General features: G+C 35.7%; 1 protein-coding gene across 2 annotated transcripts in view; it reads left to right on the top strand.

The window, feature by feature from the left end:
• Positions 1 to 13037, top strand: part of LOC141508537 (sodium-dependent phosphate transport protein 3-like) — a 113588-nt gene that overhangs the window by 46518 nt on the left and 54033 nt on the right. The window lies entirely within an intron of this gene.

The raw sequence follows: 13037 nt of genomic DNA, 5'->3' as shown, positions 1-13037 counted from the left end.
GATTGTACCAAGAGTCCACAAATTCCATTCAATTAGATCTGATATTCATTTATCTGTCATTTATTGGGTCAAAAAACAAGCAATGGATTATGGTAAAATAATTAAGACACAGTTTCTAGGTGTAGTTGAAAAAAAAGAATAAGAATTTAAAACTGGAACAAACCTTGAAGTTCATTGAGTCCAGTTCCAGTATTTTTCATCTGAAGAAGCTCATTGTCATGTCTATATCAGATTTACTTCTGGCAAGAAGTAAATGTCAGAATTTGAACCCATCTTGACTCTAGGTTTAGTGCTTTTTGTCCACAAACAAAACCCACACACTGAAACATACACACAAAACTACTTTTTTACAATCAATGCAAGTTGATGAAAAATTCTTATATATAAATAATTGTAATAAGCAAAGATTTGGGAACATGAACCTATGTTCTTACTGGTATAGAAAAATAACCTTTGAGTAAAACAACTTCCACCAAAGCCCTTTAGAAACCTCGAGTTTTATGTTAAGTTTGAGAGATTAAATTACTGACACAGTGGATAGAGCACTAGTCTTGGAACCAGAAGGATGACAGGAGTTCCAATCCAGTTCCAATCACATTCTATGTGACCTTAGGCAAAGTACTTAACCCTGGTTGTCCCACATCCAGGGCCATTTCCAGTTGTCCTGATTCCTATCTGGTCATGGATTCAGATGACTCTGAGGAGAAAGTGAGGCTGGTGACTTAGCATAGCACCCCCCCACTCATATCCAATTTATATGCTTGTCATGGCATCACTTCCCTAATATCATGGTCTTCAAAAAGGACAGACAAACATTAAAAAAATTACTTACTCAAGTTTATACATCAGAGAAGAAGAACAGAGCCTTTTCAGCTCCAAATCTAAAACTCTCATGTCTTGCTGTATCTCATTTGGAAAAAGAATTATAAAAATAGCAAAAAACAATGCAAATTAAAATTGGTTTCTTAAAATTTGAAATTTTTAAAAAGTGATATAACTTTTGGAGTTGTAATCTGGTGGCTGTTTCAGTAGTAGATACAGAACTTTTATTCCTCCAAATTGTACTAGAATGTGCTTTACCACAAAAAAAAAAAAACACTGTGGAAAGATTTTAAATATGCATAATATTAGAAAAGGAAAAGCTAGTATCTACTCTAATTTCAGCAGCAATAAATATAAAGGTGGGATGGAGAAAAAGTAGATGAATCTGGTACCAATCAAATGCCAGTAAATGACTATTTATTAAATGACTACTATTTTTCAGGCACTGTATCTTATAGGATCATGGTATTACTATTATAGCTGCTGGCTCCTTGGGTTCCATTCTGCCTATGAGGAATCATTATTCAGACCGGAAAAGCATGGGTGGAAATAAAACAAAAAAGGTTACAAAACATAGGAAAGGAGAGAGAGAGAGAGAGAGAGAGAGAGAGAGAGAGAGAGAGAGAGAGACAGAGAGAGACAGAGAGAGACAGAGAGAGAGACAGAGAGAGAGACAGAGAGACAGAGAGAGAGAGAGAGAGAGAGAGAGAGAGAGAGAGAGAGAGAGAGAGAGAGAAAAGAACAGCCAAGCATCCTTGGCTGGGTCATGGTCAGAGAAGACTGTCAGCTCTGAACCAGGGTCCAACCCAGGTTTTTATGCCTTGCCTCTCATCCAGAGGGCAAAAGGTGAACTCCCTTCCCCTCTACTGGACTGGAAATTAGGAGAGGGTAAACCCAAGGAGATCAGGCTACAAATTTTATATTAAGCAATAATAGTTAAGAATGGAGAGGGTCCCCACCTAAGATTACAATTATTTCTCTTATAATCATAATTCTCTACTTCAAGTCAATTTACATCTCAAGAGTCAATTTACATCTTCACCCAAATTCTTTCTGTTACATTCAAATTCTCTTCATCTTTGCCTGCATCATTCCTCCCTCAATCATTTTAGGACAAGGATCTTCTGGGCCTTTCAGAGTCCATTTGGAGATGAATGTATTACAGCAAGGGCTTCATTGAGGCAGGGTCCAGGGAATGATTAGCTGGCACAGCCGGTTGGTATCCTGTAGAGGCTGGTTTTGGAGCTATACAGCTAAGAAAGACCTTAAAACTCAAGGGAAAAAATTGAGCAAGCAAAATCCAGAGATATTGTAACAAAAAGGCTATTTAACAGAGGTCTAATAATTTAAGAAAAAGCTAGAAGGTATATAAAGGGTAAGAATTATACTTTGTAATCCTAAGACAGTATCAAAATTTCTTTTATAAGATCATGGGTTCCAATATAACACAGATTTGTTGATGGATACAACATAAGTTGAAAACAAAAGCTCCAATAGTATAAACAAATATACTGAAAAAGCATTTTGAAAACTGCACATTTCCAAAAAAGTAATTTCCAACAAAATTTTCTATTTTGCTTTGGTCATGTTTAGAATGAACAAAAATTCTAGTTGAAGAAAGGATCTCTCCTTTAAAGCTGTTAAATATGCCAATAGGCATTATCCTGATCCACTGGTACACTCTCATGCTTAATTATGATGCACCTGGAATGATAAGGCAATTTACTATTACAGAGGAGAGACAAGAGGACGTGTTCTGTTATACAGACAATATTTTTCAATGGGCCAGGTGAGGGAACTTTTAAAAGAATCCTACCCTAGTTGAGGTTAGGGTCGTTCTTTCAAAGGTCATTTATTCTATCTGAACATCAAACCCCATAGGGCTAAATGGCTTCACTGGCATATGTTTTTTCTATTTTATTATACCTGATGCCAGGCACATCAATATGTTGTAATATAGCAATTACCTAAACCAGAGAATCAAGTGGCTTGAGCACTAAGGAAAACCAAGAGTGTTCCTGGCTGTAATTTGGTATAAGAGATCCAGGGGAAAAAGTCATAATTCAATTGTTGCTCATGTAGCTAAGGACGGTGCTGCAAATGAAATGCAATAAACAGATTTTGAGGTCTAAAAACAAAAATTCTAATTCATATTATATGTATTTTTAACAAAATCAACTTTTTGCAATGAACCCATTTAGTTATTAACTAGGTTTAAAAGAACTAAACATCTCCTTCTGACTAGAAGGTTGCCCATCATCTCCATACTTCTCACATAACAACTAGAGATTGCCACAGAGAAAATCTCAAATTATCACCATTATTTTATCTTCCTCATGATACATAGATGCTTTCCCCTTCAAGCAAATAACCAGTTTAGTCCAAGTTTAACATATATAGCTAGACATTTCTATAAACTTTTAACTACTAGCCATCTTCAGAATACAAATTACTTGCAGAATTTTTAAAACCGTTAGACCACCCCTTCAAAACAATCACAGGTTAATTCCAGTCTTTAACATTACACTATTCAAATAGCTTACATGTTCACAAGAGAACCAAACACTGTTAGTATTTCTTTGAAGTTACAAGAGAATATCACATAACTGATAAATACATATATGTGTATATATACTATATATGTACATGTAGATATTAACTTCCATAAATATATGCTATATGACACAAAGATTACAAATTTTCTTCCTTTACCAACAAAAGACCTTGTGTGTTGACAGTTATCAATATTGATTTAACATCAAAACAAAACCAGATTACAAAATTTAATGCACTCTCTTTCCCAAAAGAAATTAGTAAATAATGATTCAATATTTCCAAATTCCTTGACATACAATTTATCCCAATTGTATTTTCCTTCTTAATAACACACACACACACACACACACAAATTTTCAATACACGTTACAAAACTTGGGCGACTAAATTATTCACATTTAGCTTTCAGATAGTTTCTTTTCCTATCAAAGGCCTTCCTGCACTCTTTTCAAAGCTTCTTGAGGGCAGGGCGTCTGAATTTATTAAACTTTAAAGTCTCCATTAACCTAAGTTGAATATAGCCTTCAATCAATATATTAGGGCAACAAAAACTTAGCTCACAGCTGAAATCATTTCAGACTTTGCCACTTATAACCTTTCAAATCGTATAAGTGGATAGACTCAGATCCCAACTTCATTAATTCCTTAAAGTTAGACCTTTTAAGCAATTAAATTCAAAACTCAAACTAAAATCAGTAACATTTAACTCAGGCAGCTGTAACAATTTCTGAATTGCACACACACATACACAGGAGTTTAGATGCAACTCTTTTGTATCAAATTTGTCAAGCTGAGATTGATACCCAGGTCAGTACCAGATCTCAGAATACAGAAACATTTTCCCACCTCTTCAGGCCGGTAGAAAGATGTGAATACACACATATACACACTTATATTTATATTTACTTTGTATATTTTTCAATGTATCAATTAAGACCAGTCAAAAATATTATTTTTAAAATCTATCAAAATTTCTTGAGGATCCTCTTATATGTATATTCATTAAGATTTGAAATCACCAAACAATAGTTAAAATTGAAGGCATTCTTAAGTAACTTTATAAATTTCAAATCCAGTTATTCTATTATAGAAATATTAGTTATTAACACAGGCTTAATTTAAAGATGAAATCTGAATCTCCTAGTCCCAGAAAAAGTTATCTTCCCCTTTTTAACTAATTGACCAAAAGGCTTCCCAATTATTCTTCCCATTTCCCATTTCCCCTTTCCCCTCCCAAGGGTGGGGCTTTCTCAACCCAGCTAAATTCGGCTTGGAATTGATAAACACCTGTAGTCTAAGAAAAAAATGTGGTCATTGCACAAACCCATCTCCTCCCCAAATTAGGAAGAAGGCATGGGGGTCCCCTGTTTTTATTAAAAAAAAGCTTGGGGGGGGGGTCTTACCCTTCCTGTTGTGAAGCATGCATTTTATCTGTTTGTTTCATAGGTTTGTGTTTTGAAGTTCTAAAAAAGGAAGAATTCCCTTCTCCCCCCCCCCACCTCTGCAGAGGCTGGGGGTGGCAGAGAATGAGAGAGCATTTCAAGGAGAGAGAAAGAGAGAATGAAAGTACCACTCAAGGATAATTTCCAGGAGCTCAGATGTTTTGCTATTGTCAAATCTAATTCCTTCCAAGGAGCAAGCACACAGCTGGGAGAGAAGTATTGGTACTAGATTTTCTCTCATATTTTAATTCTCTTTCAATTTATAGGTAGGCAAACATGTCAATTGGACATATGCTAAATGCCCTTCCTTAACAACCCTCACTCACAGCGGGGTATAAACCAAACACACCTCAGAATTGCCATTCCTCCAGTCTGAAAAAGAGGCAGGCCCACACCAGGGCTACTGCGAAACACCACATGGGCTCAGCTTTGCTGACAACCCACAAACTCAATCTTCTTCCATTTTCCAGAAAAAGGTAAACACAGAAGGAGGGCTAGAGGTCCAGTAATTTTCCTGCTTTTCTAAAAACCTAGGAATTTAAAAAAAAGGAGGGGGTGTTGCTTCTCATCTATGGAGCTCAATCCAATTCCCCAGTCTGGTCAGAAAGAATCCCTTCATTGGTCAACAAAATGTAGCCTCTGGCTACTTGGGTTTGATTCTGCCTATGAGGAATCATTATTCAGACTGGAAAAGCATGGGTGGAATAAAACAAAAATTTATTTAAAAGGTTACAAGACATAGGAAGGGGGAGAGAGAGATAAGAATAGTCAAGTATCCTTATCCTTGGCTGGATCATGGGCAGAGAAGACTGCCAGCCCTGAACCAGGGTCCAACCCAGGTTTTTATGCCTTGCCTCTCATCCAGAGGGCTAAAGGTGAACTCCCTTCCCCTATACTGTACTGGAAATTAGGAAGAGGGTAAAGCCCAAGGAGATCATGCTACAAATTTTATATTAAGAATTAATAGTTAAGAATGGAGAGGGTCCCCACCTAAGATTACAATTATTTCTGTTACAATCATAATTCTCTACTTCAATTCAATTTACATCTCAAGAGTCAGTTTACATCTCCAACCAAATTCTTTCTGTTACATTCAAATTCTCTTCATCTTCCCCTGCATCACTATTAAAATAAATGCAACAATCCCCACTTGTATTTCCTGACCACAGTGATTTGCATGTTGTAGGTGCTCAATAATGTTCGAATAATAAATGACTAATCGCCTTCTTTGGTATCCTCAAAAGGAATAGTAAAATATTGAGCTCATATTGTTTTGAATTGAATTGAGTTTAATAATTATTTGTTAATTTTATTGTAACTATGAATTGCTATAGCCAGGAAGATGAATAATGCCTCTCCAAAATAGAATATCTAGTGATTATGGAAATCTGGCTTCTAGAATGTCTTTGTAATAGTTTCTGAGAGAAAAGCAAAAGGTACAGAGAAGCTAGAATGAAGATTTGAAAGATCAGAAAATAGAAACATTAGTACACAGAAGACTACAGGACCCCAACAAGCTTTCAGTAAACCTCTAAAAGTGTGCCATAAGAAATTATTATAATAAAAATAACATTGGTAAAGGCAATGATAATGATTACTGATAAACAAAATGAATCAGTTCTGAAATTCAACCACCAATTTCAAATTGCACAAAAAACTGCCATAATCTTGACTAGAAACAGACTAGAAGAGGTAGAAAGGAAATGTAAAGTAGCTAAATCTTACAATAGGAAGTAGATTCATGGATGACTCTGAGTCCCTACAGGAGACAGGCTTTGAGAAGTATTCAGTGCAAGGCTGCCCAGAATGTCCTGGCCACAATAGGAACAAATCCCAATCATATGAACCACATTAGGGAACAGATTAGAGACAAAGTCTAAAGAAGCTATGGCCTTAACTTAGTCACTCTACTCAGGACCACACAAGGTTTGCCCATATCATTTAAGAGGTAGAGTAGTGGAATTTGACTCATCAAAGTTTAAATCAAAAACTAAATTTAGAAATACAAGGAAACAGAAGAAGATTTTGAATATGAGAAAAATATATTTTGAACTGAAAAATAACCAAGAAGCATATGCATAAAAAGAGATTAATTCCCCATTATTTCAAATAAAACTTCAGAGAAATAATCCTGGCCACAAAGAATCAAGAAATTTGGTAGAACTTCTTTACCTATTTCTCTAAAGGTTTTATATAATATTTTTTACAATTCAATTAAAGGTTTTATTGGTTATTTTAATTGGTTTAATCAAAACTCAGCTCTTAATTTTATTTATTAGTTCAAATGTGATCTTATATCTAATTTTATTAGTGCCTCTTTTGGTTTTTAGGATTTCCAATTATCAATTAAATGCTGATTTTTATTTTTAAATTTTTAACTCCATACTCAATTCATTTATCTCCCTTTTCTTTATTTTAATCATGTAAGAATTTAGAGATAAAAAAATTTTTTCTTTTAAAAATTGCTTTGGTTATATTATATAAGTTCTTGAATGTTGTCTCATTACTGTTATTCTCTTTGATGATAGTATTGATTGTTTCTATTTTTTGTTGCTTGATCAACTCATTCTTTACATTAACTTATTTAGTTTCCAGTTAATTTTATTCTATCTTTCCATGACCTTTCCTTAAACATAATTTTTGTTGCAACATGATCTGAAAAGGATGCCTGAAATTTGTCTGTTTTCTGCACTTGAGTGTGAGGTTTTTATGTCCTAAAATCATGATACATTTTTTGTGTAGATGCCATATAACACTGAAAAAAGGTATATTGTCTTTTATTCCCATTCTGTTTTTTCCCCACATATGTATCTTCTCTTTAACTCTTTTTCATTTATTTTGTGATTAGATTTATATATTTCTAAGAGAGGGAGGTTGAGTGTCCCACACTTGTTTAGTTTTGCTATCTATTTTTTTTAGATTTTTTGCAAGCCAAATTGGGTTAAGTGGCTTGCCCAAGGCCACACAGCTAGGTAATTATTAAGTGTCTGAGGACAGATTTGAACTCAGGTAGGGCCGGTGCTCTATCCACTGCACCACCTAGCTGCCCTGCTATCTATTTCTTATGGTAACTTACTTAACTTCTCTAATATTTTGAATGCTATACTACTGAGTGCAAATATGCTTAATATTGATATTATTTCATTGTCTATGGTATTTTTAGTAAGATATAGTTAACTTTGGGGAAGGAGCCAAGATGGTGGTTTGAAAGCAGGAAATCCCAGAAAATGCTTTCCCAAAAAACTCCAAAAGCCATCAAATTATGACTCTGGCCAAAATTTAGAGGGGTAGAACCCACAGAAAGACTGAGTGAAACAATTTCTGAGTCTAAGACAACTTAGAAATTCCGGGACGAAGGTGTGTTTCACCAGGGAACTAGAGTTGGAAGAAATACCTGGCTACAGCTCAACACAGCCCAAGTATCTCCAGGAACAGTTTGAAGGGGTCATGAGAGAGTGAGTATGGAGTTCACTCCAGCCTTAGAGCTGCTCTGCGGGAGCAGAGCAGCCCTGAAGTGACTACCTGCAGTGGGAATCAGAGAAGCCAGCCAGTACCTCCAGCCCACAAACAGTAATGGGGTCAGGGTAGATTGCAGAAATTCCTCTGCTCTCCCTCATGGTAGGACTCTTCTGTTTGCCCACACTCAGATCCGGGTAGCAGTTTGACCTGCCATAATAAGATAGCCAAGCAGGGATCCTCCTCACAACTCCAGGGCAGAGAGGAGCACCTATAATCATCTATCAATGTAGCAAAGCACAGGCAAAAAAGCATAAGACCTTAAATGAATAAAGATCCCAGTGGGGTGTCCCCAAAATCCCCCAAAGCCTTGGAAGTGTGGTAAATCAGTCTTAAGCTGAGGAAATAAGCAAACAAAAGAAAAAGAAGAATCTGACAATAGAAAATTACTTCGGTCCCATGGAAGATTCAGAAGATGAAAAACCTGAAGCTTCTGTATCCAAAGCCTCTAAGAAAAATAGGAAGTGGCCTCAGGCTATGGATAAGCCCAAAAAAGACTTTGAAAAGCAATTAAGGGAGGTGGAGGAAAAATTGGGAGGAGAAATGAGAGCAAGGCAGATAAATTATGAAAACCAAATCAGCACCTTGGTCAAAGAAAAACAAAAAAAAATACTGAAGAAAATAATATGCTAAAAACCAGTTTAGGCTAAATGGAAAAAAGCAACACAAAAGGCAAGTGAGGAGAAGAATGCCTTAAAAAACAGAATTGGCTAGCTGGAAAAGGAGATAAAAAAGCTCTCTGAATAAATTAACTCCTTCAAATGCAGAATGGAACTAAAGAAGCTGATGACTTTGTGAGAACTCAGGAAGAAATAAAACTGTACCCAAAAAGTCAAAAATTAGAAGAAAATGTGAAAAATCTCACTGTAAAAACAACTGAAATTGGAAACAAATCCAGGAGAAATAATTTAAAAATTATTGGGCTACCTAAAAGTCATGACCAGGAAAAGAGCTTAGACTTCATTTTTCAAGAACTAATATAGCACAATTGCCTTGAGATCCTAGAGGAAGAGGGTAAAATACAAATTGAGGGAATTTACCTATCACCTTCTGAAAGAGATCCTAAAAGAAAAAGTTCCAGGAATATTATAGCCAAATTCCAAAGCTCCCAAGTCAAAGAGAAAATACTAAAAGCTGCCCGAAAGAAACAATTCAACTACTGTGACGCTATTGTTATGATTACACTGGATCTTGCAGCATCTACATGAAGGTCTCTTAGGGATTACAATATGATATTCCAAAAGGGAAAAGATCTTGGTGTACAACCAAGAATCAGCTACGCAGCAAAACTGAACATCCCCTTTCAGGGTAAATGATGGACTTTCAATGAAACAGGGGACTTTCAAACTTGCCTATTGAAACAACCAGAGCTGAACAGAAAGTTTGATCTCCAAGTATGAGACTCTGGTGAGCCATAGAGGGGGTGGACAAGAAGGACTAAGAGGAACTTCATGATGTTGAAGTGTTTGTATTCCTACATGGGAAGAAGATACTGATAACTCATATGAACTTTCTCATTTATAAGAGCTGTTAAAAGAAGTATATAGATACAGGGGCATAGGGCACAAGAAAGAGCTTAATATAATGGTAAAATATAGTAAAAAGATGGAGTCAATGGGTGATAAAATAAAGTACTGAGAGGAAGAGAAAAGAGAGGAAGAAGGGGCTAAAATGTTCCACATAAACATCAAGAAAAAAGTTTGCAATGGAGTAGAACTAAGGAAGGCAAGGGGGAATGAGTAAGCCTTCATTCTCATCAGAAATGGCTCAGAGAGGAAATAACATGCACAATTAGTGGGTAAAGAAATCTATCTTTCTAGAGAAAAATGAAAATAAAGGGATGGGATAAGGAGGAATAGGGGTGGGGAAGGGGGGGAATAGGTAAATAGAAAAAGGGAAGATTGTGGGAGAGGGTTCTCCAATACAACACACTTTTGAACAGGGACAGGATAAAAGGAGAGAGAGAATAGAATAAATGAGAGTTGGAAGGAATAGAGTGGAGGGAAATAAAGCTTGTAATAGCAAGTGTGGGGAAAATATTGAAGCAATTTCTCTGGTGGACTTAAGTTAAAGAAGGCACCTCATCCCAGAGACAGAGCCATTGAAATCTGAACACAAACTGAAGTACATTTTTTTTCTCTCTCACTATACTGGAGGTTTCTCATCTTCTTGGGGGGGGTGGGGTTTATGTTTACTCTCATAACAAGAATATTGTAATATTATAAAATAAATAAACCAAAAAAAAGCATGTAGTGGTCTTCCTTATCTCATTTAATTAGATTTATTTTAGCTTTGGCTTTCTTGGGATTAAGATTGCTCCCTCACACATACAGCATTTTATTTTACTTAAGTTTAAACATAAAAGATTTTTCTCCAACCCATTACCTTTATTCTGTTTCAAATGTGTTTCTCATAAATATTATATTGTGATATTCTGGTTTTTGATTCACTCTGCTATCTACTTCCACTTGAGGGGAAAGTTTATTCCATTCAAATTCAGTTATGATTATTGTTATTTCTTCTCATCCTTTTTCCTCCTGTTCAATCCGCTCTCCTTTCAACCTTTCCCTCCTCACTAGTATTTTGTTTCTGTCCATAGAATCCTCTGATATGCCATCTTTTTCATCAATCTGTTCTCTTTTACTTAATCTTCATTCTCCCACTTACCTTCTGGGTATTTCTATATCCAGTCAGTTCTGGATAAAATTCCTTCTTTGGGAAAATTCTGATAAGAACAATGTTCAGGCAATGACAGTATCCACCCTCCCATCTTCCCCTCTACTTTAATAAATATTTTGCAACTTTTCACATGAGATTATTTTCCCTGTTTTATCTCTGTTCTTTCTGTATCCAGTATACTCCTCTTTCTGATCTTTTGATTAATTTTTTGTGATTCCCTTAAATTTACCCTGTATCCATATCCTCTGCTTATGTATATTCCTTTTAACTGCATTAGAAAAGAATTACAGTTATCATCTTCTCATGTAGGCAAATAGTTTAGCCTATTAAATCACTGTTTCCTTTTTACTTTTTTAAGCTTCTCTTGAGTCCTGATACTGAAGATCAAATGTTTTGTTTTGCTTTGATCTTTTCTTTTTGAAAGCTTAAAATCCCTCCATTTCATTCATTAACAATTTTTTCCATTGAAGTATTTTGCTCATTTTTTCCATGTAGGTGATATATGGTTGTACTACTAGCTACTTTACTTTCTGGAATATTATGGTCCATGAGAATTAATCCTTCAATGATATAGTTGTTAAATACTATGTAATCCTGATTGTGGCTCCTTAGTATTTGGTTGTTTTTGTTTTAATTTGTTTTGGTTCTTTATCTGCCTTTAACATTTTTTCCCTTAACCTAGTAATTCTGAAATTTGGAAATAATGTGCATTGGAATTTTCAGTTTGAGATCTCTTTCTGGAGGTGATTGATGAATTTTTTTAAATTTATTTTTATTAAAGATATTATTTGAGTTTTACAATTTTCCCCCAATCTTGTTTTCCTCCCTCCTTCCCCACCCCCCGCAGAAAGCACTCTGTCAGTCTTTACTTTGTTTCCATGTTGTACCTTGATCCAAATTGGGTGTGATGAGAGAGAAATCATATCCTTAAAGAGAAGAGAAGTCTAAGAGGTAACAAAATGAGACAATAAGCTATCTGTTTTTTTGTTTTTTTTTTTTTTTACCTAAATTAAAGGGAATAGTCCTTGCACTTTGTTCAAACTCCACAGCTCCTTATCTGGATACAGATGGTACTTTCCTTTGCAGACAGCCCAAAATTGTTCCCGATTGTTGCACTGATGGAATGAGCAAGTCCTTCAAAGTGGAACATCACTCCCATGTTGCTGTTAGGGTGTACAGTGTTTTTCTGGTTCTGCTCATCTCACTCAGCATCAGTTCCTGCAAATCCCTCCAGGTTTCCCTGAAATCCCGTCCCTCCTGGTTTCTAAAAGAACAATAGTGTTCCATGACATACATATGCCACAGTTTGCTAAGCCATTCCCCAAATGAAGGACATTTACTGGATTTCCAATTCTTTGCCACCACAAACAGGGCTGCTATAAATATTTTTGTACAAGTAATGTTTTTACCCTTTTTCCTCATCTCATCAGGGTATAGACCCAGTAGTGGTATTGCTGGGTCAAAGGGTATGCACATTTTTGTTGCCCTTGGGCATAGATAAAAATAGCTCTCCAGAAGGGTTGGATGAGTTCATAGCTCCACCAACAGTGTAATAGTGTCCCAGATTTCCTACATCCCTTCCAACAATGATCATTATCCTTCCTGGTCATAGTGGCCAATCTGAGAGGTGTGAGGTGGTACCTCAGAGAAGCTTTAATTTGCATTTCTCTAATAATGATTTAGAGCATTTTTCCATATGGCTATGGATTACTTTGATCTCCTCATCTGTAAATTGCCTTTGCATATCCTTTGACCATTTGTCAATTGGGGAATGGCTTTTTGTTTTAAAAATATGACTCAGTAGTCTGTATATTTTAGAAAAGAGCCCTTTGTCAGAATCATTAGTTGCAAAGATTGTTTCCCAATTTACTACATTTCTTTTGATCTTGATTACATTGCTTTTATCTGTGCAAAAGCTTTTTAATTTAATGTAATCAAAATCATCTACTTGGTTTTCGGTGATATTCTCCAACTTTTCCTTAGTCATAAACTGTTCCCCTTTCCATAGATCTGACAGGTAGA

The sequence above is a fragment of the Macrotis lagotis genome, chromosome 1 (assembly GCF_037893015.1).
Source record: "Macrotis lagotis isolate mMagLag1 chromosome 1, bilby.v1.9.chrom.fasta, whole genome shotgun sequence".
Classification (NCBI taxonomy): domain Eukaryota; kingdom Metazoa; phylum Chordata; class Mammalia; order Peramelemorphia; family Peramelidae; genus Macrotis; species Macrotis lagotis.
The sequence above is the reverse complement of the archived record's forward strand: the minus strand, read 5'-3'. Positions and strand labels throughout refer to the sequence as shown.